Below are 27,659 nucleotides of genomic sequence, written 5' to 3'. Positions count from 1 at the left end.
GCCTGTTTTGAAAACAGGTCTGTCACGACCCAAATAACAGTATTTACCTCATTGTTTGGCAATTCCACAATGAAATCCATAGCAATTTCTCTCCAAGGCGCTGAAGGTTCAGCTACCTTCTGCAATAGATCTGGGGATTTCCCCTGGTGTCTTTTTGCTGCTGCACAAATGGGGCAGCTAGCTACATAGCTTTCCATGTCCTTTTTTAGCGATGGCCACCAAAATTGTCTTTTAATCAAGTGTAAAGTTTTCACAAACCCAAAATGTCCAGCTAGTTTGGAGTTGTGGCACCTTACCATTAAGCATAGTCTTTGGCTGGCAGGAACATACAACTTCCACCCCACCCAAGCCAAGTCTTCTTTCATCAGACAGCTGGATTTGTTGTTCAAAAACCATTCATCAGTGGCCAATGCTTGTTTAAAATTTTGGGTGGTGTCATTGCCCATAAATGTCTCTTGTTTTGCCTGTGTCTGGTGACTACTTCAGCAGCTAGTTGATTGTTTTGTACTATGGGTTTGATTGCGTCTGATTTTGCACTATGGTATTGCGGTTTTCTGGATAGCACATCTGCCAGAAAGTTTTTCCCCCTCGGGATATATTTTAGAGTAAAATCAAACCATTTAAAGTACTGAGTCCATCATTCTTGTTTTGGGGAGAGTTTCCTTGGGGTCTTTAGGGCTTCTAGATTTTTATGATCAGTCCAGACTTCAAAAGGAGTCTTACTACCTTCTAGGAAGTGCCTCCAGGTTAACAATGCCCAACAAACTGCATAAGCCTCTGTTAGAATTCGAGGATCTTGTCCAATAATTACTCAGAGTCTTTTATGATGATAATAATTGTCATTTATTCATATCTGATCTGTTACAGGAGAAGCAGAGGAAGAGCCAAGAATCAGGGAGAGTTCGATATATATACAAGGGAGGAGTGGTCAGAGATAAGTAGGAGTGGTTTTGGGGATGATGTAGACAGAGTGGGAGTTAACCATAAATATATACAGAGACATATATATATATTAGGCATTTACATATGTAACAGAACCTCCTCTAAATGCCTAAGATAATTGTAAGTTTAACTTAGACCTTACGTATAAATGCTGTTTGTTAGGTAAGGGTTTCGTAAGTATGTCTGCTATTTGTTCATTTGTTTCGCAATGTATGGTCTTTAAAAATCCAATATTAGACAATTGCCTTACATGCTTATACTTAATATCGATGTGTCTGGATCTTTGACCCACTGCATCTGATTTAGAAATTTCTATGGCTGCTTTGTTATCTTCACAAATGATGATGGGGTAACTGGGTTCATTCCATATGGTAGTTAATAAATCATCAAACCATATGAGGTTATTTGCAGCCTTTGATAAACACACAAATTCAGCTTCGGTTGTAGAAGTTGCAACTAAATTTTGTTTTCTGGTGTACCAATGTATGGGACAACCATTGAGAAAGAGAATATAATCTGAAGTGCTTTTTCTAGTCTTTATATCTCCTGCCCAATCAGCATCAGCATAACAGGAGAGTGTGGGTGTTTGTGTGTTATCTGGTTCTAATCTCAGAGATGCACCTGAACTATATTTTAAGTATTTAAGGATTTTTTTAACGGCTTCCCAATGATAAATTGTGGGTTTGCTTACATATCTAGATAATAAATTGACAGGTAATGCTCTGTCGGGTCTGGTCCAATTAGCTATGTACAGTAAAGACCCTATTGTTGATCTATATAATTTGTTGTTAGTGAAAGGTTCATTTTTGTTATGCATATTTTTTACAAAATCAGGATGCATAGGTGTTTTGCAATACTTAGCTTCACTCAGGTTACATTTTTTGATTAACTCTAGTATTTTTTCTTCTTGACATAGTTGGAACCCCTTTTGTATCTGTGTGATGTGAACTCCCAAATATTTGTTTATTTTTCCTAGAGATTTTGGAGAGAAATGCTTGTTTAACTCTTGAGCGAATATCTCACATTTTTGTTTCTGGTTCCCTATATATAAAATATCATCTACATAGATAAGGACATATTCTATATAGTCCTTGTTCTTCCTATAAAAGAAACACATATCTTCAGGAGTGGGGGAGAATCCTGTTGATTTTAGTATGGTGGATAAACAATCGTACCATTGTTTTCCAGACTGTTTCAGTCCGTATAGACTCTTATTCAATAGCCATGTGTTACCTTCAAGTGGGTGTATACCAGGGGGAGCTTTAACATATATCTTCTTGTCTAATTTGGCATGCAGATAGGCAGTTTGAATGTCGAATTGGTATACATCTAATTTCAAAATTGAGGCAATTACTAGTGCACATTTTACGCTTTCTATCCTTACTGTAGGAGAATAGGTTTCCATATAATCTTCAGGATATTTTTGGGCAAACCCTTGGGCCACTAATCTAGCTTTATAGATGGTTTTGTTGTTATCTAGGGTTTTTATTTTATATATCCATTTTGTTCCAATTGGAAATTTATCATTAGGTACTTCTGATGGGGTGTATACGTCTAGTTCCTTTAAGCTATTTAGTTCCTTTTTCATAGCTATTTCCCATTTATTTCTCTCCTCATGAGGTAGTTTTGTTACTTCTTCATATGAAGTGGAGGTAGATTCTTCAGTATATAGTGACATGATAAAATCATTATATTTACTAGGTTTTTTGTTTCTATTCTCTCTGATGGGTCTGTTTATTGGAGTGATAGACTCATGTAAGTATCTTGCCTCTTTGTCAGAGAGAGTGTCTAATTTCAATAATGGATGATTTTCTTTACATTCCTTAATGTCAACCTCTTTATGTTTGGCTTTGATTACTGGTTGTATGTTGTGATCCACACTATTTGAATCTAGTTGATTATTTGAGTTATGGGTTGTATGAATTATTTCGTTTAGATGAATTTTAGACCAATTAGCGTTCTCATGAAATGTGGCTGATCTGGAAATTATAAAGTTGTTTTGATTATCAATAAATCTATACCTTTTGGTGCCAGATTCGTACCCCATAAATCTGAGTCTTTTAGATGCTTGGTCCCCTTTTCTTCTAATTTGTTTGGGAATGAGGACGTCAGCAGTGACTCCGAAAACATGTTAGTGAGATATATTGGGTTTCTTTTTATACATCAATTCGTAAGGAGTTGAATTTATTGTGCTGGACCACAACCTGTTGATTGTATAATTAGAATATAGGAGGGCCTCTGACCAGAATGCCTTTCCCAGTCCAGCATCTTCTAGTATGCACCTCATCATTACCTGTAGCGCCCCGTTTTTTCTTTCTACAATACTGTTCTGAAAAGCCGAAAATGGACAAGATGTGTAATGAAGTATTCCCTGTTCCCTAAGCCATTTAGAAAAATCTTTGGACAGAAATTCTGACCCTCTGTCGGTCATGATCTGTTTTATTTTAGTATTATGTTGAATTTCAACTCATTTGTAAAATTCTTTGAATTTATGAAAGACTTCACTCTTGTCTTAATTGTGTATACAAACCCATAGCGACTGTAGTCATCAACTATGGTTAGAAAAAATCTTTTTTTGTACTTTATGGAAGGTTTGAATGGTCCTACTAAGTCCATATGGATCAATTGGAAGATGGAATCAGTGGTATGTATGGATTTTTTAGGTCTGGGCTTTGTTTTCAGTTTGGCGGATTTACAAATTGAACACTCAAGGTAATTGTCACAGTTTTTTAATTTTAAACCATCAATATATTCCTTCATCTTTTGCACTGTGGGGAAACTTATATGACCTAATTTTCTGTGCAGAAGATGTGCACAATCATCATGCAACAGTTTTCCTATTGAGGGCTTATCTCCTTGAGTCACTGATTGATTTCCCTTATTTGTATTATCATTAGTTGCATGTTTTGATACTGTAAGTGTATTGGCTTGTTGTTGATTGGTGCCTGAGGTGTTGAGATAAGGTAAACCATCAATAATAATGGTCTTTCCTATACGCTTTCCGTTTTTGTTCATGAAGGTTTGGTCTGCTTTAATTTCAATTTCTATATCTAAGTCTTGGCTGAGTCATAAGGCAGCCAGTATATTGTATGGGATGTCGGGTGTGATTAAGACCCCCTCTATTTTACCAATTTCTGCTAAGATTATATCTCCTTTTCCAATTACCTTGACATTAGTTTGATTGGCTACTTTGACTGAGGAATTTTCATTAATGAATGAAGATAATAGACTGGCATCATACGTGGTGTGATTGGTTGCACCTGAATCGATTAACCGAAGGTTTTCCCTTTTGATGTATTTGCTATTGTATCCCTGTTTTGTGAGCCCATATAGTGACCCTGAGTATTTCTCTCTGGAACTATCTCTATGTTCTTTTCTATTATTGGGGTTTGGAGAGTCTCTACGTCTAAATCTGTGTTCTGGAGAATGTTTGTATCTATGTTCTGCTTTGTCTCTATGATAATTATGATCTTTACTTCGGGTAACCTTAGGACAGTCTCTTCTATAGTGATTCTTAGATCCACACAAGTAACATTCAGGGTGATAACTGTATCTGTCTGTAGTGATTGGTTTTCTATCTGTTTTGTACTCTCTGCAAGACATATTTCGATTCTTTCATAAGTTATCTTCAGCAATCAGTTTGCTTGATAGGTTCTCTACTGATAAGTATTTTATGTTAAGACTATCTAATTGAGATATGAAATTGTCCCAGCTTTGATCTAAGGAATTAATGATTATACTTTTCATGCTTTCATCTGTTATGTTCTCACCTCTTTGGATTAGATCTGCTCTAGTTGCATTAAGTGCAAGCAAGTGTTCACTCATAGACATACCTATTTTCAGTTTTGCGGAATAAAATTCTCTGGAAATTCTGGTAGTTGTTGCCCTGCTTCTGCTATAAAACAAAGTGAACAATTTTTGTATCATTTCAGTTACAGTTAAGTGGTCACTCAGACTGGGGTAAATACAAGGGGATATGCTAGCAATTAACAAATAGAAAGCCCTGTGATGTAAACAGTCTAACTCAAAAGACCAGGGTTTTTTAGGTGGATTGTTGATTAGAAATAAAATGTTTTCTTTTAAAAAAATAATTTGCAATTGTTGGTTCCACTCTAATAAATTAGTTCCATCAATTTTTAGTTTTGGAAAGTCAATGGGTAAAGTTCCTGTGTTATGTGGTGTATTACTTACAGGCAGGCGCTGTCCATGGTTTACAATGTGAGGAAACTCACAATATGGTATTGGAATACAGTTAGGCAGTCTGTAGTGACTTGCTTCTATGTCTCTCTCTTGTTTCATAGGTGGTTGTTTCTGCGCATGCTTACCTCTCATTTGCACTGTGCAGTCATCAGGCAAGGATCTCTCAGCTGGAGCTCTCACTCGTAGACCCCATTCACTTGGGCAGAGGGTCGGTTCTGGTCCGGAAGCCTCTGGGAGATCGAAAGGATCTCGAATCGTCATGTGGTCTCCCAGGATGCCTCTCCGGATCATCGTTTGGTGTTGAAGACCTGCAGCGAAGTGCCAGACATCAGGGAAGCTTGGCTCCGCGTTGCATTCATTGAGGGGGAGTGGATTGAAGATGTCGCCTGTCGCAGGATCGGGATGTCTCTTCGGTATCTGCAGGATTGGTAAGTATTTTTCTTGCTTTCTGGGGATCGGTGTGGTTGCTGTTTGTCATTCGTGTGCATCCCAGGGTTGTAGCGTTGGCATGGGGGTGTTGGTACGGTCGCGGTGGTTTCTTGGGTAGGCTTTGTTAGAGTCCATTTCAGTGTGGTAGTTTTTTGTTGCGTTTTTGGAAGCGTTTGGGCTTTCATTGGGGAACTTTATATCTTTACCGAAGGCTGCTGTTAAAATTTGCATGGCCTTCTCTATTTCTTCTCTGCTGGACAGTTTTTCAGGAGGGTTGTAATTTCCTTCTTCACTTTTATCATCACTGTCCGATAGGTTTTCTAGTGAGTAGGCCCTCGTTCCTGCCTTAGTATTGGGAGACCCCCTCTGTGATTGGTCGGCCATTTTAGTTAATATTTCTGGGCAAGATGGCTGCCTCAAAAAAGGCGCGAAAGTTGTTTCTGCTCTTTTGATGGGTGTTAGACAGATGGTGGATTCTCTTACCGGATCGAGGTCTTCTTGTTCTGTTTCGGGGTCAGGTTTGTTGTTCTTAGTCGCTGCTCCACAGTCTTTTATTAGATCTTGGAGTTTCACAATTAATTCTTGTTTGCCTGGTGTGTTGTTGATCATTTCCAGCAGGTTTCTTTTAAGAGTATCTTCCTTGCTTGGCGAGATTTCAACGGAGGTTTCTTTCTCATCTCCTTTTGTTGAAGTCTCCTTCGAGGTGTAGGTCTCTGGTGAAAGTTGGGCTGCCATCTTTTGTGTACAAGCCCAAGGATTGGTTCTTTTTCTTTTGGATTTTTGAATTTCGTTGTTTTCAGACATATCTGGATTTAGTTGGGCAGTAAACCATCCTCTGCTATCATAATTGTTAGAATTCGAGGATCTTGCCCAATAATTACTCAGAGTCTTTTATGATGATAAAAATTGTCATTTATTCATATCTGATCTCTTACAGGAGAAGCAGAGGAAGAGCCAAGAATCAGGGAGAGTTCGATATATATACAAGGGAGGAGTGGTCAGAGATAAGTAGGAGTGGTTTTGGGGATGATGTAGACAGAGTGGGAGTTAACCATAAATATATACAGAGACATATATATATATGGTGTTCCAGGAGCACGAAGCCGAGAACACCAGCCTGAAGATGACAAATGAGACTTCGTCGAAACGTCGCCAAGACACTTCCAATTTTACGTGGGAGAAGACCCGAATAACCAAAGACCTACATACAAACACCTGAGAAAACATATATATATGCTCAGTCTCATTCAACTTTTTGGATGTGTAAGTGCAGGGTTGTAGTTGGTCTTGCTCATTCTTCTGAAGCAGGACCGCTCCTATTGCCACATCGCTGGCATCTGCTTGTATGACAAATGGTTTCTCTGTGTCCGGGTGTTTTAGAATTGGTTCTGCCAAGAACAGCCATTTAAGTTTTTCAAATGCCGCCTGGCATTCCATCGTCCAGTTCAATGGCTGCTTTGGTTTAGGATTGTCCTCCCCCTTCGTTTTTAAGAGCTTGGTGATGGGTCTGAGCAAAAGCAAGGATAAACTGGAGGTAAGTAAGTAGTAAGCTTTATTGTGGTCAGAGACCAAATTAAAATAGACAAAGAAAGGGAGAATATTTTACAAATATAGATAGATCATGGGACAGTACACCATCTACTGCCTCAAATACAATCTGTACTGTCGATGCTGGTGATCCTCTGCCATCGGGCATACCCGTCTCTTTTCCTGTTTTTTTCCAGCCACGACCGTAGCAAAAATTTTTGCCACCTTTAGAGTTATATTGGGGTCTGTGTCCTGGAGTAGGAAATAAAGGCTGAACATATCAGGTGAACCAGGGAATCTCTGGGAAATAGGAGAAATGAGTCTTGATCTTATATCCCGGTAGTGGGGACATACGAATGTAATATGGAGGTAAAAGTTGGCAAACCCCAGGAAGCTCTGTAACTGTTTATGTGTGCATGGAAGGTCCCAATCAAGTACAGCCTGCACTTTTAGAGGATTCATCTCAACTCCCTGGTGTGAAATGCGGTATCCCAAATAGTCAATCTTCTCCTGGTGGAATTCACATTTGGAAAGTTTGGCGTAAAGTTTGGCAGAGCAGAGTTTATTTAAAACCACCCTGACTAGTTTTACATGTTCTGCTTTGGTCTCGGTATAGATTAAAATGTCGTCTAAGTAGACCAAGACCCCCTTATATAAATGATGATGCAGCACTTCATTTATTAACTGCATAAACACTGCAGGAGCTCCTTGCAACCCAAAGGGGAGCACCTTGAATTCGTAGCAGCTGAGGGGGGTGTTAAATGTTTTCCACTCATCCCCTTCCTTAATTCTGACACAGTAGTAAGCCTCCCTTAAGTCCAGCTTTGAAAAATTTTTTCCCTTTAGCGAGGTGTGCTAGCATATCTTTCATAAGCAGGAGAGGATACATGTTCTCCACACTGATAGTATTGAGGTTTCTAAAATCAACACAGAGACATTTTGAGCCATCTTTTTTCCCTCTAAAGAGCACTGGAGCTGTAATTTTTGGTCGGGTTGGTTCGATGAAACCCCTTGCTAGGTTTTTCTCAATAAATGTTCTCAGCTCCCCTCCTGCTATTGACCCATCTAGTTGGCAGAAAGCAATAGGGTTTTTCAGCTTTCTTACATTAATCCCTAACTTCCCTACTAGGGTTGGGCTGATCAAACAACGGGTGCACCCTGAATCCACTAGAGTGGAGATACTTATCTCCCTGTCCTGGTTTGGGATAAATAGTCTTAAGGGGAGGGTAAGCAGTTTAATTGGTTTGCTTACCAGTGGTTCATCATCTGGATCGCTTCCGAATGAGTGTGATTCCTCCTGTTCAGATGCCAGGGTTTCCTCCCCAAAGGGGGGAGGGGATGGAATCTCTGTGGTCTGCCTGCTCCTCAGGGCAGTCTCCTTCCCACGCCGACCCAGTTTTGCAGGGTTCTCCCCCGGTGGGTGGTTCTGGGCAGGTGTTTGCAAATAACACTCTGCAGCTCGGTGCCCTTCTTTTCCACACTTGAAACAGGCTGAAGATCTCGGGGAGAATGCAGTTTGTGGTTTGAGGGGCTCTTGCTTCCATTGCCCACTCGATATTGGTTTCTGGCCATATTGATCTCAGCTTCTTCGGCGGTGACATACCATTCATATAGGTCATTCGGTGCCTCTTGGGCCATGCAGGCATTGTATAGATCATCACTCAGCCCATCCTTGAAACAGCTCACCAAAATATCTTCCGGCCAGTGCACATGACACACGAGGTTCCAGAATTCTTCAGTATACTCTGCTACTGGCCGTCGCCCCTGCTTCACCACCTTAATGTGGTCGTGTGCTTTGCGATCTGCCAGTGGGTCCTCGAACTGACATTGCAGGGCCATCATGAAATGGTCAAAAACCCACAGTTCTGGTGCATTGGCGTTATGTAGGGTCACCATCCATCTGGCTACGGCACCCTCTAGGGCTAGGGTCACAACTCACACTCAGGATCCTTGGGTTTGGAAATCATGCCCATACTCTTGCATGTAGGTTAGCACATGTGCCACAAAGAATCCTAATTGTTGCGGATTCCCATCAAACTTCACCCCAACAGGGGGAGTTTCTCTTTCCAGTTGCGGGACCCGGGGCTGGTTGGGAATGTGCGCCGGTGTGTGTGCTGCCTGGAGGGGAGGGGTTGTTGGGTCTTCTCCCACTGCTGCTGTGCCCTCTGCTCGATAGGCAGGCTCCAGAAGGGGGGTGCCTCCTGTTGCATCATCTGCGACTGCTGCCCTTTCCGCGCCCTTTGGTTGTTGTCCTGGCTCCCTTCGGATGTTGAGATTTTCCAAAATTTCCATCATCAATTGGGTTATATGCCTCTTCAGATAGTCCTCCCTCAGTGATGCTTTGGTCAGTCCCCCCTGGTCAGCAAGGGCTTCTAGTTCCAGTTTCCACCCTGGTTTTCGGTTGCCATGGTTGAGGGTAACTCCTCTGGTTCTCTCATCCCAGCCATCTTTCTTCCTGATGCCAATTGACCAGCGGGGCTTTTCAGGATTCTCCAGGGTTACCTCATCTTCTCCGATGGGGTGCACGAAGCAGGCATCCGACTGGGTGGCGGTTGATGTCTCCACCCAGCAATCGATTTCTCCCAGCTCTCTGCTTCGTTCAGACAAGGTTTGCAAAGGTCCCTTCAGTAGAGCGAAGATTGCTTCTCTCGGTTGACCGTTTTGCAGATCGTGCTTTCTATAAGGATCGCCTCTCCTTCCAACTTAAGAAACTATGAACTCTTGAAACGTGGATGTTCAAAAGGATTCTTTTATTAAGCAGAAGTGAAAGCCATCCAGTTAAACACGATCTGAATACCCTTAGGCAAGACAAGTAGGATTAAAGCAGTAGAGACCCCTCCCTTTAAGTCAGAATGCAGATTTTAGCCAATACACAAGTGTGAAACTGTTTTCTTTACTATTTCCTCTGAGAACCCGAACAAACATGTATTCCCACCAGTATGCTTTAAAGTGAGGCAACCCACATGGCTACCATATAAATTCCTTCAGGTAAAGGGAATCTCAGGCCTCTTTGGCACCAGGATATATGTTGTAAAATATCTGTTGACAAGGCCATGCTAGTAAATCGAATCCAAGTCTCCCCCTTCCTCCAATTGAATGGCAGTATCACTTTTAGGGATCTGACAGTATGTTTCACTGCATTCAATGGAACCAATTTCCTGGCAGTGTAAGGCTGCAATAATTGATTTCAGTGGAACTGACTTCTTAGCAAAAAATAATAAAATTGTTCTATAAGCTGAATTTATTTGCTTATTCATACAATTGTATCTCTTCTTTTTATCCAGAGGCTGCAATAAAACAATGCTGTTAAATAAAACAATAGTCAGGAAGAAATATCTGTGCTTACTTTAAGTATCTTTCTTGTAATCTTGTTAATAAGAGCTTCAAAACAGTATAAAATGTTTGTAAGTTTCAAAAAAATATAGAAGGACCCAAATTAAAAGACAGCCTTCTGTAAATCTGCCAGTTCAACTTTGATGTTTACCAAGCTCAGTGAAAATGATGCAGATAATTTTATTATTTTACCAGAAAGTGATCAAAAGCAGTGGCCAACAATAGTTTCTTGACTTGTGATAGCAGATGGATGAACAGATGAAAAACAATTTTTACTTTTTAATATTTGTTGAAAGGAACATATATAAAATAACAGAATTGGAAGGGACCTTCTTTTAGTCCAACCCCCTGATTAGGCAGGAAACCCTACACCACTTCAGACATATGGTTATCTAATCTCTTCTTTAAAAATCCAGTGTTGGAGCATTTACAACTTCTGGAGGCAAGTTGTTCCACTGATTAATTGTTCTAACTGTCAGGAAATTTCTCCTTAGTTCTAAGTTGCTTCTTTCCTTGATTAGTTTCCAACCATTGCTTCTTATTCTACCCTCAGGTGCTTTGGAGAATAGTTACTCTTTCTTCTTTGTGGCAAGCCCTGAAATATCAGTACACTGCTATCATGTCACTCCTAGTCCTTCTTTTCATAAGACTAGACATATCCAGTTACAGCAACAGTTCTTTATATGTTTTATCCAGCGGTGAAATCCACTTACCTTCACTACCGGTTTGGGAACGGGAGCACATGAGGGAGTGCACGTGGTACACGTGCACACACTTCTTCTGCTCATGTGCAGAACCTTCTGCACATGCACAGATGGAAAAAAACGGGACGTAATGACATCCTGGTTGGTGGGCAAAGCTTCCTGCCTCTGGCACTACCAGTTCGGTGAGCCAGATAGAACCAGGGGGATTTCACCGCTGGTTTTATCCTTGAGTCCCCTAATCATCTTTGTTGCTATTTGAATGTCCACTTTTGTTGCCAATTGTTCTTTTTCTTTCTGTGTGAGGTTTTTGACTATAACTTTAGTTTTTTCTCTGTTTATTTTTAGTCCTGCTACTTCTCCAAACTCCTCTATCTTTTTTAATAGTTTAGGAATTGTCTCCAATGGTTCTTCTGTAATGAATATAAAATCATCTGCAAATGCTTGTATTTTATATCTTTATCCTCATATCTCCATTCCTATAATTTCTTGATCTTGTCTGATGTTCCTATTCAAGACTTCCAAAGTCAATATAAATAGTAAAGGCGATAGTAGACATCCTTGTCATGTGCCTATCTTTATATTAAAATTCTTTGTATAGTCCCCATTTACAATTACTTTTGTTATTTGTTTATATAGGCAGGTTGGCATATTTGTTAAGGAAAAAGCAAAAATCAAGGACAATAGAGAGAATAAAATATAAGAATAAAGAGGTTTATGAGCAACAATTGATTAAAAAATCTTTTTTAGAGTTTTATTCGAGGCTGTATACTGGTGATAAAATTAAAGATATAGAGAGATTTTTGCAGAAAGAGAATATTTATACAATTTCAAATGAGCAGAGGGATAGTTTAAATCAATCAATAACGTCTGAGGAAATTGCGTTAGTAATTAAGCAGTTGAAAGTGGGTAAAGCTCCTAGGACGGACGATTTGACGGCTATTTACTATAAAACCCTACAGGAGGAAATGATAGAACCGTTGAAAGAATTATTTAATAATATACAACAGGGAGGAAAGGTACCGCCAACTTGGAAGACAGCATTTATCTCGTTGATCCCAAAAGAAGGGCATGACGATACAGATCCTAAAAATTATAGGCCAATTTCATTATTAAATACAGACTATAAGATATTTGCTAAAATTTTGGCAAATAGATTAATGACAGTCATGCAGCAAATGATTCACCATGATCAAACTGGTTTTATAAATGGTAGACAAATGAAGAGTAATGTAAGGCAAATTGTTAACCTATTAGAGTATTTGGGAAGGAACAACCAGGTCCCCGCAGTGCTTGTGTTCTTGGATGCTGAGAAAGCCTTTGATAGATTGAATTGGCAATTTTTACTAAAACTAATAGAAAGGATGCAATTTGGAGAACAATTTGTACAATCTATTAAGGCAATATATCAAAAACAAACAGCGCAAATAATAGTTAATGGTGGTTTAACAGATGATTTAACATAGAAAAAGGAACAAGGCAAGGCTGTCCTTTGTCCCCGTTATTGTTTATTTTGACGCTGGAAATTTTATTAAACAAGATATGCGAGATGAATACAATTAAGGGAATTAAAATTAGACAGCATGAATACAAGGTACGAGCATTTGCGGATGACCTGGTTGTTACCTTAACCCAACCGGTACAATCGATTACAGCCTTGATGGATATAACCTGCTTATATGGACAAGTATCTGGCTTTAAAATAAATGCAGCTAAAACAAAAATAATAGCTAAAAATATGGTTAGGAGCCAAAAAGAAGAGATAGAAAGGTTAACAGGATTTGAAGTAGTTAAGAAGGTTAAATATTTGGGGGTTTATATTATGACTGCAAATACAAAATTATATCAGTACAACTATGAACCATTATGGCATAAAATACAGAAAGAGTTGGACAACTGGAAAAAACTACAACTGTCTTTGCTGGGAAGGATAGCTGCTGTAAAAATGAATATTTTACCAAAATTTCTATTTCTTTTTCAAATGATACCTATACTTAAAAAAGATGAGAACTTGAAGGAATGGCAGAAGGGCATAAACAAATTTGTGTGGGCAGGGAAGAAACCACGAGTTAAACAAAAGATATTGCAAGATACTAGAGAAAGAGGTGGTCTTAAGATGCCCAATTTAAGATTGTACTATGAAGCTGCTGCCCTCTCAGCAATCACAGATTGGATAAACTTAACGGAAGAAAAGATATTGAATATTGAAGGATATGGTTTGGTTTATGGCTGGCATGCTTACTTAGTGTATGATAAGAAAGTAGATAAGACTTTTAAAAGTCATATATTAAGAAATGCTCTATTGCGTGTCTGGAAAAAGTATAAATATAAACTAAATGATAGGTTACCAATATGGACAGTACCCAGACACGCGATAGAGAACATAAATTTAGAGCAAAAGCAAGATAAGATTACATATAAGGAACTCCTTTATAAGGAAGGAGTCAGACTACAGTTAAAATCCATGGAACAACTAAAAGAAGAAGGGATTATTAAGACTTGGTTTCAATATGGACAGCTGCTGGCCAGATGGAGAGAAGATCAAAAAATTGGTATTTTGCAGCAGGATGAGAATTTGATAAAGCAAATAAGAGATGAAGGTCAAATGCACATAAAAAGGTTGTACAATGCATTACTGGAAATAGATTCAGAAACAGAGTTAGTCAAGGATTGTATGATAAAATGGGCACAAAATGTAGGTGATAATGATGGAAACATGGGAAAAGATATGGGTTAGAAATGTAAGATTTACACAAGCACAAAATTTAAGGGAGAATTTTTACAAAATGTTTTATAGATGGCATTTAGACCCAAAAAAACTGGCTTGTATGTATCCGAATTTACAACCCAAGTGTTGGCGATGTGAGTGTGAAGATGCTACATATTTCCATATATGGTGGACATGCAAAAAGATTAAGGCTTTTTGGATAAAAATATGGTGGATTATTCAAAATATTTTGAAGAAAAAAATTAAATTTACACCACAGTTTTTTCTGTTGGGAATAGTTACGGATTGTACTGTAATAGAGACTAAGCTGGTTTTGAACTTAATAACGGCTGCCAGGTTACTGGTGGCACAGTACTGGAAGAAGGAAGACCCACCTACTATTGAGGAATGGACATTAAAAGTTGTGCATTTGGCGGAAATGGCAAAAATTTCATCATACCTTAAAGACCATTCAAATGAGAGAGATATATTGGAATGGACAAAATGGATTGATTACATACAGAAGAAGCATCCGAATAAGAAGATTCATATAGCTTATGAATGAAATAATATTAAGTAGTTTATGTTTGTTTTTTCTGAGTTATAAGGAGTTAAGGACCTAGGGAGAACATGAAATGTAATAATTTGTTAGCACATTTTAGTTCTTGGTTTGTGAATGCTATACCCTGTGCTCATTCTGGGAAGTCTAGGGAGGGGGGTGGGGGAGGGAGGGGAAGGGAGGGTGGGAAGGGGAGGGGGGTTGAGGGGGGAAGGGGGGGTGAAAATGTTTGTACTTTTCATAAAACTTTTCAATAAAAAAGTATCTCTGGTAAGGGTAAATGAGTGTGGGATGCTGTAGTCACTGTAACTTTGAAACAGGGTTATATGTAGGTTTTAGGGTAGATCTGTTGTAACTTCAAAATGGTCTTTAAATGATCAGTCGTAACTGGAGGATTAGCTGTACTATTATATTACAAACAACTGGATCATTAGTCAGTTATTAAGTAAATTTGTGAGTGCCGCAATACATTTTCATACATATCTCACCTTCTTATTTTCTGTGTTTATCTTGGTTACCAGATGTTTTGTCTTCTTTCATAGGAAGATGGAATTCTACCAAACTTTGCATGTTATTGCAACAAATACTGGATTTGGGATATTTCTACTGGATTGCCTGATTGCCTGCCTGCCTGCCTGATTGATTGATTTAGCATAGAAATAAAGGCAATCATGATAACAACACACATTTTGAGTTTCAACAAGAGTTTGAGAAAAGTTTAGTAAAGCAGTGAGTTATAGTCTAATCTGTTTAATGGTTACTATTACCAAAATACTCAAGAACTGACCCAAAAAAATATGAATATTATTTCATAATTATGCTCCCAAGACAAGGTTTATATAGCTCTAACTCCAGAGTTATTTAGCATCTGAGGCTGCTCATCAATGTCTAATAGAAATTAAATAGCTAATGTAAAGATGAAATACAAAGTGTATAAGTATAAACTAGGTGAAACGTGGCTCAATGTTAGTAACTGTGAGAGGGATCTTGGAGTCCAAGTGGAGTCCATATCAGGTATTGACCCTCTCCCTCAAATTGCAGCATTTGATTGTTGCTTTTCCTTTACTAGAGACCTCATCTTACTTTCTCATTCATCTAGAATAATCCTTTCTCAGTGGCCTGAAGATCTTTCTCAGGCATACAGTATCTTGTTCGCAAATAGTAAAAACAAGGCAAAAGCCAAGACATTCACAAGTACAATGTATTTGGAGTATCATCTGGGAGAAAATAAACAAGACAATAGTTCAAGAAGGACGTCTTAAATCCTTTTCTACATCTTTGTAGAGACTTTAGAACAAGTTGCAAAGACGAGTAACTGAGATGATTAAAGGTCTAGAGACAAAAACATATGAAGAACGGTTGCAGGAATTGGGCATGCCCAGTCTAGAGAAAAGAAGGACTAGGAACGACATGATAGCAGTATTCCAGTATTTGAGAGGCTGCCACAAAGAAGAGGGGTGTCAACTTATTTTTCCAAAGCACCAGAAAGCAAGACAAGAAGCAGTGGATGGAAACTAATCAAGGAGAGAACCAACTTGGAATTAAGGAGAAATTTATTAATAATGAGAACAATTAACCAGTGGAACAGCTTGCTTTCAGGAGTTGTAGGGGCTTCATCACTGGAAATTTTTAAGAAAAGACTGGACAGCCACCTATCTGAAATGATATAGGTCTTCTGCTTGAACAGGGGGTTGGACTAGAAGACCTCCAAGGTCCTTTCTAGTTCTCTATTCTGATTGACTGATTGAACCTGGAGGAAGTAGAGGCTGGGCAAAACTCCTATGGTAAATTGAGAACAAGGCAAGAGAAAGCCCTCTGCTCTATCCTGAGAGATTGGATGTGATCATTCAGAAGAAAAGCCAGTCTTTGTAGTCCTAAATCACAGAGTCTTGCAGTCTCTCCTAACATAAAAGTCATGAACTGAATCCCGCAGATGATTTGATTTAGATTGCTCTCTAGGCTCTTATTCATACAATAGCTGTGCTTTTTCCTAAGGTCACCTATCATCACCAAGGCAACATTTTTTCTTTCAATATATTGAGCACATTTTTATAGGCAAAATGTCCATTCTATAAAACATGTATCTAAAACCATCCCACTGAGCAAATATATATATGTGTGTGTGTTTTTTTTTCTTTCTTTTTTATAGGTTTTATGTGTCTTTCTCTTTGGCCAGGTTCTACCTACATAAACCAAGATATTATGCAGCCCTAGTTCAGTGAAATAACAATTCACTAGTTTCTGGGCTTTGCTTTTTTTCTCTCTCTTTCTGGCAGCCAGCAGACCCTTTGCTGCCCATTGGGAGACTAAGATAGATCTATTTCGGCCTTATAAGTCCTCATTAGTTAGCCACACCCTCATCTCATGTATCCTCCCTCTAAAGGTACAATATTTGTTTTTCTTTCTTTTTCGTAGGTTTTATATGTCTTTCTCTTTGGCCAGGTTCTACCTACGAAACCAAGATATTATGCAGCCCTGGTTCAGTGAAATCACAATTCATAGTTTCTGGGCTTTTTTTTTTTCCTCTCTTTCTGGCAGCCAGCAGACCCTTTGCTGCCCATTGGGAGACTAAGATAGATCTATTTCGGCCTTATAAGTCCTCATTAGTTAGCCACACCCTCATCTCATGTATCCTCCCTGTAAAGGTACAATATTTGTTTTACCTCAAGATCTGAACAACTTTATGATCCTGAGACCCCAGTTTTATACATTTTCAAACAAAGGATTCTGTGAATTCAGCAGTTGTATCATTGCAGACATTCGTTACATCAAATGACATTTTTCTAATTACTAAGTTTGTTACATTATCTTTCCAAACAGTCATAATTCTTCTTGTAAATCACCGAAGCATAGTTTCAAATTATCTCTTGTTGATATTTCATGTGGTCATCCTTGGTCTCTTTAACCTTCAAACTGTATATCACCAAATGTCTCTATCTCTGACAACTGAGGGGCCTCTCTTATAGAATGTTTCTACTTCAAAGGAATTTGTCTGCCTTTGTACTATTTCTACTGGATCAATTTGCTTTTCTCAAACAAGCACATTTTCTTTCTTACAATACTATGAATAAAGAGGGCCCTTCAGTGATCATCTAGATGGACCTGCATTACCTATATTATTCCCCCCTCTGGAAGTTTTTCTATGCATAAACTTCCACTACTCTCTTATAAGTGTAACAAGTGTAACAATGAGTATACAAGGTTCCAATAAACAAATCTACAATATATAGGTTCTAACAAAATATAAGTAATAAAGGCAAATAACAAGTTATACATGATTGTGTCTACTCTCTTGATTTTTAGGGAGATTCTCTCCATCTTTCTCTCCATCTTTCCACCAGTCCCATTTCCACATATGGGTCTGCCTCAGAATCTGTAGGTTCTTCCACAGTATAGGGACCAAGTTGATTAAGAAAATGTTCTGTCAAAGCTAGTTCCTTCTCAACTTGAATCTCCTTTACTGCTCTTATTGATAGTTGTCTGAGTATTGGGATTACACATGGGATGAACGCTAGACCAGCTATTGCACATATGAACAAGTATATCATTTGTTTAATCCATCCAGAACCTGGCACCCAAGAAAACCACATATCTGATATCTGTAACTTGTGGCTTATCTTGGAAGCTCTTTCTTGTAATTCCCTAGCACCTTCTCTGACCACACCTGTTTTATTCAAGTAGAAACAACAATCTTCACCTAAAAATACAGATGTTCCTCCTTTTTCTGCTGTCAGGAGGTCTAAGGCATGTGGGTTTTGTAACACTACTGCAGCCAAGGAATCTATCTGATTTTGGACTTCGATCAAGGTGCCAGCAATTCGATTCAGACTTCCTTGGAGCTCCTCTGATATTTGCTGAAACTGGATTACGGAGTGTGTCAGTCCTGCTACCCCTGTCCCAACAGCAGTACCCATCCCTATAAGCACTAATAGTGGAATGAGTATAGGGACCCTCTTCTGAATATGTCCCATAAGGGGAATAGGGATTGAATGCTCTGCACTGACAACACCTACTTTAGGAAAAAGGTGGGCCAGTGTACATGTTCCTGTCCAGTTTGTTGGCAAACACAAATTTGCAGCCATTCCACACAAAAAGAACACTCTCTTTTCTTCCACACATGTTCCTATGTTCATGGAGAAAGCATGGATTCTATGGTTGTTTTCATTAGTCCAGATCCCCAAAGTCCCTGCCATAAACATTCCTGCTAAAGGTTGCAATGGGACTTCTAGTGAAGGGTCCTTCTGTTTATCTCTGAGAATTGGTCCTTCACAAACATATCGGGAGAGTATTCCCAGGTGGAAAAAGGATACATAAACCTGATTTGGACTTTAAGTTGAACCAGAGCGGAAATCTTGGTGGTTGAAATGGTCTTGGACAGCTTTCAAAGGACAGATTCCATCCACCCCACTTTCCCTTCTTAAAGTTCATTTGTGGTGGAGTTGAGAAAGTAACTTTTTGTTGAAATGTGCGGTAGGCAGCGGGAAAAATACCCTTTGTTAATTTTATGTCCGCCAAGTTCATTTTAGGGACAAAATATATTTCTGACTGACATTGTTCTTCTGTCAGGGACCCTACAGGCCTACCAAGTTTCTGGTGTCTCTTTACACACAAAGAAGGTGTTCCTATGAGATCTACACCTGTAGCAATTGGGCCTGTGATAGGAAGGTGACTTTTTCCCAATCTTTTGAATGCCTCATAAAAATCTCCTTGTATTGGTGAGATGGGTACTTTATCTCTATTATCCCTTTCAAGGAGAATTGTAGCCTTTGTTCTAACCCAGAATTGTGGTTTGACAGGAATAGCATGATAAGATGCAGGGTCAGCAGATAGACATAACCAGCATTTCTGACCTAGGGTAGGGTTATACTGATTAACAAGATCTTGACTTAATTCCAAAATCCGTGATATATAGTCTCCTCTATGCAATTGTTGCAGAGGCTCATTTTCTTTATCTATTCCCCCCTCTGCTGGGAATGTCAATAGCACAACCTTAGGTGGTGGAGTTGACTTAGGTCGAAAGTAACGACCCCTGTGCATAGATAATGCGTTTTTGGCGGGAGCGAACTTGACCTAAAGTGTCTCTGCTTGGGGAATCAATGTTCATTATATGTTCACTTGAGAGTCCTAGTGCGAGTAAAGTCCAAAGCCATAAACAAATCATAATCAACTATGGTGTGAAGCTCATTACATCAGGGAGAGGGTTAGTGGTGCGTGTGGTTCGGGAGACAGCAGTAGCAATAAAAATCCTAGGTCTACCACAAAACCGCTCCTTATATATGTAAAACAAGAGTACTAGTAAGGCTAGAAAAGCAACTACCCACAGAACCCACTCCCAAACTTCCTCTAACATTAGTATGTGTAAGAAAGTGTTATATTACAGCTAATAAAATGTATATGTACAATATGAAGGCAGTATTCCTCCTTATGAATCTTCCACCGTGCGCTGGGAACTAGCTTCTGGAGTGGTTCAGCAAGGCTGATGATCATCACCATGCGTAGAGAGTTCGTTCCCGGTAGAACTCAGCAGGGTGTATTCTTCTTAAATTTCAGCACGAGGGGTTTTTCTGTCCGTGTCACCTGGTACGTCACTGGATCAGTTTGGTTCGCAGGCTTCAGTCTCGTCCAATGGATCCAGGATTTGCCTTCTAATGTCTTAACTGCAAGAGGTGAACACATCACAACAGTATATGGCCTTTTCCATCTAGGTTTTAAAGGTTCATCTTTCCAATATTTCACCCATACTCTATCACCTGGTTTGTAATCATGACCTGCAGTTGTAATAGGGGGTGGTCTGCACTCTTGCATATAATGCCTTAATTGATTAACATGATTGTTGTTGTAATTGCAAAAGTAATCTTTTGGCTTCTACTCCCCCTTTTTGAGCTAAGTCAGGCCAACCTTGAAAATGGTGTTTGAACAAAGCCGGGGGTCTTCCATATAAAAGTTCAAAAGGAGACAAGTGGTATTTGGTACGTGGGGTAGTTCTAAAAATATACAAGGCCGTAGGAAAAACTTGAAGCCATGGCAAATGGGTTTCTAAACACAGCTTGGTAATGATTGCTTTCAATGAGCGATGAGCTCTTTCAAACTTCGAAGCCGATTGAGATCTAAAGGAACAATGATATCTCCATTTTACACCTGCTGCTTCAGTTAAGTGGTGATTTATACCTTGTACAAATTCTGGGCCATTATCAGAACTGATGTTAGATGGGCAGCCGAATCTTGGAATTATTTCTTTTAAAAGAAAGCATGCCACTTGTATAGCTAACTTGTTTCGAGTGGGGAAGGCCTCCATCCATCCAGAATAAGTGTCAATAAAAGTGAGCAATGCTTTATACCCATTGCATCTAGGCATATCAGTGAAATCCACTACTAAATAGTCCATTGGCAAGTAAGAGATGGGTTGTTGTCCTTGAGGTAAACGTGGTCCTTGTCTAGCATTTACTTGAGCACAAGTGGAACACTGAGAAGTGACCTTGATCACCAGGGTCTGTAAATTAGGGATGTAAAAAGCAGCCTGTAATTGTTGGGCCAAAGCAGTCTTGCCTATGTGTAAGGTTTGATGTGCTTCCATTACTAGGGGCCAAGCAAGGGAAATTGGCACCACTGGGCGATTGTCCGGAAGTGTGTACCAACCCTTCACAAGAGTGGCTTTGAGATCTTCTGCAGCCTTCTCCCTTTCCACAGGTGTATATGTAGGATGGGATCTCTCAATGTATGATTCTATTTCTTGTGCCAAATAGAGATGGTAATCCTTTTTGTCTAGGGGCTGGTGTGCTGCAAGTTTAGCTTCTTTATCAGCAAATCGATTGCCTTGTGCAATGTGGGTGTCTGTTTTCTGATGATCTGGGCAATGGATGACAGCTAAAGATTTGGGAAACAGTGCAGCATGAATCAACCTTTTGATTAAAGAGGTGTGTTGTATTAATTTGCCTGAAGAATCAGTGAAGCCCCTCTCTTTATAAATAGCTGCATGTGCTTGAATAGTCAAAAAGGCATATTTACTGTCTGTGTAGACATTAATAGTCTTGCCTGTGGCTAATTCTAATGCTCGGATAAGGGCCCATAATTCTGCTGTTTGTGCGCTTGTGCCCACAGGGAAGTATGAGCTTTCAATGACTCCCTCCTGACTAACTATTGCATACCCCGCATATCTAATTCCTTTTTCTACAAAGCTGGATCCATCAGTAAACCAAGTAAGCTGGGCATGTAAAAGAGGGGTGTCAGTTAAATCTGGTCTGCAGGAATACTGATGATCTAAAATCTGTAAACAGTCATGCAATGGTAGAGATGCATCTGGTACAGGCATGAGGGTAGCAGGATTAATGGTTGCACATTGATGAAGAGTTATTTGAGGATTCTCCAGCAGGAGTGCCTGGTATTTATGCAGTGTTTGATTGCTTAACCACAAATGTCCTTTATTTTCTAAAATAGTTTGCAAAGTATGTGATGTATAAACTGCTACATCTGAAGTAAAAGTCAGTTTGTTTGTATCTTTCACAAGTTCTGAGAGAGCAACCAGCATTTTAAGACAGTGTGGCCATCCCTGGGCCGGGGCGTCCAGTTGTTTCGATAAGTAGGCTACGGGCCGTTGCCAGTGTCAGAGACAATCAGCCCCGTTACCTTTCTGGGGTAATTGCCTGGATCATGGCATTTTCCTTGTGTATACTTTTGAAAAATAAAACCAGAATACATCTTCTAATTAAACTCAAATTTATTGTAAAGAAGAAAATAAAACATCTTACTGATCTAATTAGTTACATTTTGAAAAAATTCGTGCCGGCTATTTCTCAGCCGGACCTTTTCGGCAAGAGAACAAAAGAAAAGTGTGAAGGAATGTGGGTGGAGGAACTTGCGCAGTTTAGTTTACTGATAAGGATTCTTGGCAAACTACGGAAGGTCTGATAGTCCAGAAATAATGAGCTCAGCTGGTAAATAAAAGAACACAGTGACATTCCCCTTCTTTTGCCAGTTGAGCGAATATCAGGTACATCATCAAATAAGGCACATCTTCTTACGCAGATACTTGTGTTGAGCTGCTGCAAGTGGTTTGTTGAGCATATCAGCAATTTGATCATGTGTAGATACATACTGCATTTTAACAAAACCTTTTTTTACTAAATGTTTTATGTTTTGATAACGGATGTCAATGTGTCTGGACCTAGAACCTGTGAAATGTGATTCAGAAATATAAACCACCGATTCATTGTCTTCCATCACTGTGATCGGTCGGATCGGGTGTGTCCAGATATCTGTGACTAAAGCATCAAACCATGTTAGAGAATTACATGCATCTGAAACACAAGCATATTCAGCTTCAGTAGATGAACAAGAAACAAAATTCTGTTTACGTACTTGCCAATAAACAGGACATCCATTTAAGAACATCATATAACCTGAAGTACTTTTACGTGATTTCTTATCACTTGCCCAATCAGAATCTGCATAACAACATAATTCTGCATAATCAGTATGTGTTGGTTCTAACAATAACTTCATGTGTTTAATGTATTTTAGGTATCTCAATAATTTCTTAATACATGTCCAATGAAACTGTTTTGCCTTACCTACGTGTCGAGATAAGAGATTAACACTAAGTGCAATGTTGGGTCTGGTCCAACTACTAATATACAACAGTGACCCAATAACTGAACGATAAAGTGTTTGATCCTCGAACTCAGGACTTGCTTCTTGTGTGAAGTTGTGAAAATCTGTTTGCATGGGTGTCTTTGTTGTGTTAGCATCCTTCATGTTGCAATGATGCAAAATTTGTTCAATTTTATCCTCTTGTGAAAGACTAAACTCCTTCTGTGTTTTTTCAATCTGAACACCCAAATAAGTGCTAATATGACCTAATGATTTCAATGTGAAGTATCTCTGCAAAGCTTTGGCAAAAGTTTCACTCATTTGCTTATTTGGACCAATATAAACAATATCATCAACATAAACAAGAACTATCTCATATGCATTGTTAGATCTTTTTGTGAACACGCACTCATCAGTTTCGGACTTAATAAAGCCCATTGAATTTAGTTTGTCAGTAAGACATAAGTACCACATTAAACCAGACTGTTTCAGACCATAAAGACTTTTGTTTAGGAACCAGGTATCCCCTTCTTGCTGTCGGAATCCTGGAGGACTTCTCATGTAGATCTCTTCATCTAGGTCTGCATGTAGATAAGCTGTGTCAACATCAAACTGGAAAACTTCTAAACCAAGGATAGTTGCAATTGCTAAAGCAATTTTTACACTCTCAGTTCGGACTGTCGGTGAATAAGTATTTGTGTAGTCCTCAGGATAACGTTGAGCGAAACCCTGAGCTACAAGTCTGGCCTTGTACAATGACTCACTATTTGGCTTCTTTTTGATTCTGTAGACCCATCGAGTGCCAATTACCTTTTTGTTTGCTGGAGGTTTTGCAGATGTAAACACTTTTAAGTTTCTTTAGACTGTCCATTTCAACCTGCATTGCATCATACCATTTGTCTTGCTTTGAATCAGGAAGCTGCTTGATTTGTGTGAAATTATCAGGTGGAAGTGTAACATTGCAAATCAAAGGCAAGGGTGCTTTTGTCAGTTGCCAAGAATATCGTTGAGGAGGGATTCCTTTTGTGGCCCTCTTGGAACATCTCGGAACAACAGTCCAGTCTTCTTCTGCTTCGTCCTCGTCCTCACATTCGTCGCTAGTGTCAGCATCTGCGGCTTGTGAAGAAGGAACATCGGGTTGAGAAGAACCAGTGGAATCTTGATCATCAATCTGCGTAGCATCAGCAGTATCATCTCTAGGAAAATAAACTCCAGGATCATTGGAATGAATCCTGGACCAGTCAACATCTTCCTCAAAATTAGCAGATTGGGAAATCACAATTACATGTTTAGAGTCAATAAATTTGCTCCATTTTGAGTTATCATCAATACCCATAAATCTCAGTCTTTTTGCTGCTGGACTTCCTTTTCTTCTTTGAGCTAAGGGAATGTTCACCATAGCATATGAACCAAAAATATGGATGTTTTTAAGATCGGGCTTGTAGCCATACAACATGAAGAAAGGAATCTGATTCATTACACTGCTCCAAGTACGGTTGACAATGTAATTTGCATATTTTATAGCTTCACCCCAGTATATCATATCAAGGTTGGCGTCTTCTAGGAGACAATGCATCATGGTTTGCAGTACCCCTCTGTTGTGAGCCGGTGTGTAAGGGGCCGAAGTCTGATGAAGAATTCCATTCTTACGCATCCAGTCCTGGAAACGCTGAGACATGAATTCAGCACCACGATCACTCTGGATTCTGGCGATGCGAACTTGGTGTTGGGTAGAAACAAGGGCTGCAAAGTCTTTAAAGATCTGAAAGGTCTCAGATTTTTCTTTCATAGGATATACATATCCATATCTATAGTAATTATCAACAATTGTTAGAAAATATTTTCTACCACCAAATGATGGCGGGAATGGACCAACTATGTCAGTGTGAACCAAATCAAAAATGCGTGTTGACAGGCGTGTAGCGTGTTTGGGAATGGCTGCTGCTTTGGATTTGGCCTTCTTGCAGACAGCACAATCCAAAAACACCTTACACCCCTTTAGATCCAAACCTTTTGTGAACTCCGGCATCTTCCTAAGAACACGGAAACTGGCATGCCCCAATCTTCTATGCCATTTGTGAATACACCTGGAATGCAAAGGTTTACCAGTTAATGAATTCTCAACATTGACATTTTTATGCGGAACCTCAGGCTTGCTCTGAGCAACCTGTTTACCAATTCTATTTTTGTTGGCTTTAGGAGCCTTAGGGGTAGCAACAGGATCTCTCTCTGGAACATCTCTCTCTGGGCTCTCCCTTTTTGGAGTTTGTATACTTGCCTGTGTTTGTGTTTTAGGCTTTGGCTTTAAGTAATAAACACCACCAATTAATATGGTTCCAGCAACAATATCTCCATCTTTAACTATGTAATTTGCATTTTCAAGGTGGTGAACCTGGAATTTTAACATTCTAGACAAGTGACTCTGACTAAGCAAATTACTGGTTGCTGTTGGTATGTAATAAAATCAGGAATGAATGCATCAAGCTCTTCAACATAAACAGTTCCTTTTCCTTTGACCTGACAAGGATGATTTGAAAAAGAATAAAGTTCACGTAGTTCGGGTTCAGGCTCATGCATCTCTGTGAAAAGTTCCTTTCTGTAGGTAACATGCAATGCTGCACCACTGTCCAAAGTCCACAGGAGTTGTCTGTCGTACTCTGGTTGAGGTTGTGGATCATTGGTTAAAGCCAATATGGTGAGTGGAGTTTTTGGATCACACCGGGGACCACGATGACCTTGTCTTCCGCCTCTGCCTCTGCCTCTGGAATCTGTTCCTCTGGGCTGGTACGTGACGGGAGCTGGAACTCGTTGGGGACAATCCCGGGTGGCATGTCCCACATGATTGCAGGTGTTGCATCTTGGCATCCTTGGAGCGTAGGTCCTTCCCCGGAAGGGGCGCCTAGCTGGAGCTCTTGATGTGAGTGGTCCTCTCAAGTGTGGCATGGCTAACATGAGTGCTTCTTCTTCAATTAAAAGTCTGCATACATTGTCCACTGTGCGTTGAGCAATAGGAACTTGGTTAATCTTTGTAATGGCATCTTTCCATTCATAGTTCAGAGTTAATAATAATGCTGATCATTTGAATATCATCAATGTTATAGCCTCTTTCTCTCAATTCTCTTCTGAGTCCTTTCAGTTTGGTCAAATGTCCTCCAATTTGTTCACCAGGTTTCAATCTCGAACCATGGAATTGAGACATGAGCAAACATGAAGATTCAATTGAAACAGGCCTGTAGCAATTTTCCAATTGGGCCCAAATTTGTTGGGCTGTTGCATCAGGCGAAAATGTAACCTGCAGTTCAGTATCCATGGACATCAATAATGCTGTGCAAGCTTTAATTTCTAAATCTCTTATTGCAGGAGACCATGGCTGAGCAGGGGGGTTAAAAACCGTACAGTGAGTGCCTTCTCTGCAAAGTAACAATCCAATCTCACTGACCCAGGCCTTATAATTCTGTCCTGACATCTTTAATTTTGACTCACCAGCCAGTGGAGCAACAGAAGATGCCTGTTGAGGAATGTGCATTTAAGGTGCTGGCTGTGGAAGTAAAGGCACTTGTTGTGCTGGAGGTGGACCAGGAGCAGGCCCTGGTTGTTTTACTGGAATCTGCTGTGTTCCAGCTGCCATTTGTACTTGAGCTGCCATATTAGCATGACCTGCTGGAGACGCAGTCATTTGCCTTTGCTGCATTAAGCTTTGTTGTGTTCCATCTAAAAGGACACCAGCACCACCAGGGGGTGCTGGAGATTGAGCCTGTGGAGACACTTGTGGCATTGCAGCCTGAATCTCTGAGTGAGTTAGAGACAGGTTTGCCAGAGTCTGCTGTAATAATTCAAAATGTTCATGTAGACTATGTTGCCTTTCAGCTTTCTCTAGTAAATTACTTTCGCCAGCAGATGGTGCTGCACCTTTAGTTTCGGGCAGCTCAGATAATTTCTGTGCCTTCGTGGCATATGTAATCTCAGAAGGGAGGACTTTGTGTGATGTGTGCACTGCTCTCTGTTCTGATTGTCCTGATACAAAATCCACCAGGGGGAGTGTCTTTGGTTCCGAAGAAGAAGGAGCCAAAATGGCGCTTTTAGAGATTTTGAAGCCATGAGATTCTCCCTTATCTTGCTCAAGCATAGATAAAGCCATTTTTGCCTGGGATAGCTCATGTTCATAGAATTTTATACGGTCATGATAGGCTTTCATAGCCAGCTCATCCAGGGTGAGCTCAAGGGTGCGAGGAGAATAATGAATTATTTCTCTCTCTGCATGGGAGTAAAAAGGCTTTGCCATTTGTGGAGAATCTGGCTCTGCACCAAGCGTTACAAATTCAGAAGATTCTGGGAAGACAGTTTGAGAGCTCGCATAATTAGAAGGGGGCACTACTGACCTCAGTTGTAGTACTTTGCCTTCAAAAGCAGCTTTTATCTTATCTTCCTCCTGAAGCTTTCTGTCTGTTTCTTCTCCCACAGCTTCTAGTTCCAGGCATGTGACTGTAGCAAGGGGCTGGAAGTTTGAAATCCTCCTTTCTGCCTCTTCTTCGTAGGAGAGGTTGAAATCATTAATAGGGAATGCTCTGAGTTGCATTTTTCCCTTTTTCTTCTGTTTCGGCATCTTAGTAAAAAATAATTAGCGTACCTCAGTAGCTAAAAACTAATTGCCTATGCGCTTATCATCAAAAGTAAC

At 39.7% G+C, this 27,659-nt stretch overlaps 1 protein-coding gene across 2 annotated transcripts in view; it reads left to right on the top strand.

Annotated features, from left to right (window-relative positions):
• Positions 1-27,659, top strand: part of NME8 (NME/NM23 family member 8) — a 318,092-nt gene that overhangs the window by 48,520 nt on the left and 241,913 nt on the right. For both annotated transcript variants that reach the window (XM_087892436.1, XM_060686126.2), the window contains exon 2: positions 5,244-5,570. The gene's annotated coding sequence lies outside the window, so the exon portion shown is untranslated. The remainder of the gene's footprint in view (positions 1-5,243; positions 5,571-27,659) is intronic.

This window comes from Pantherophis guttatus, chromosome 4, assembly GCF_059756535.1.
Source record: "Pantherophis guttatus breed Tessera chromosome 4, ASM5975653v1, whole genome shotgun sequence".
In the NCBI taxonomy this organism is placed as follows: Eukaryota; Metazoa; Chordata; class Lepidosauria; order Squamata; family Colubridae; genus Pantherophis; species Pantherophis guttatus.
The sequence above is the reverse complement of the archived record's forward strand: the minus strand, read 5'-3'. Positions and strand labels throughout refer to the sequence as shown.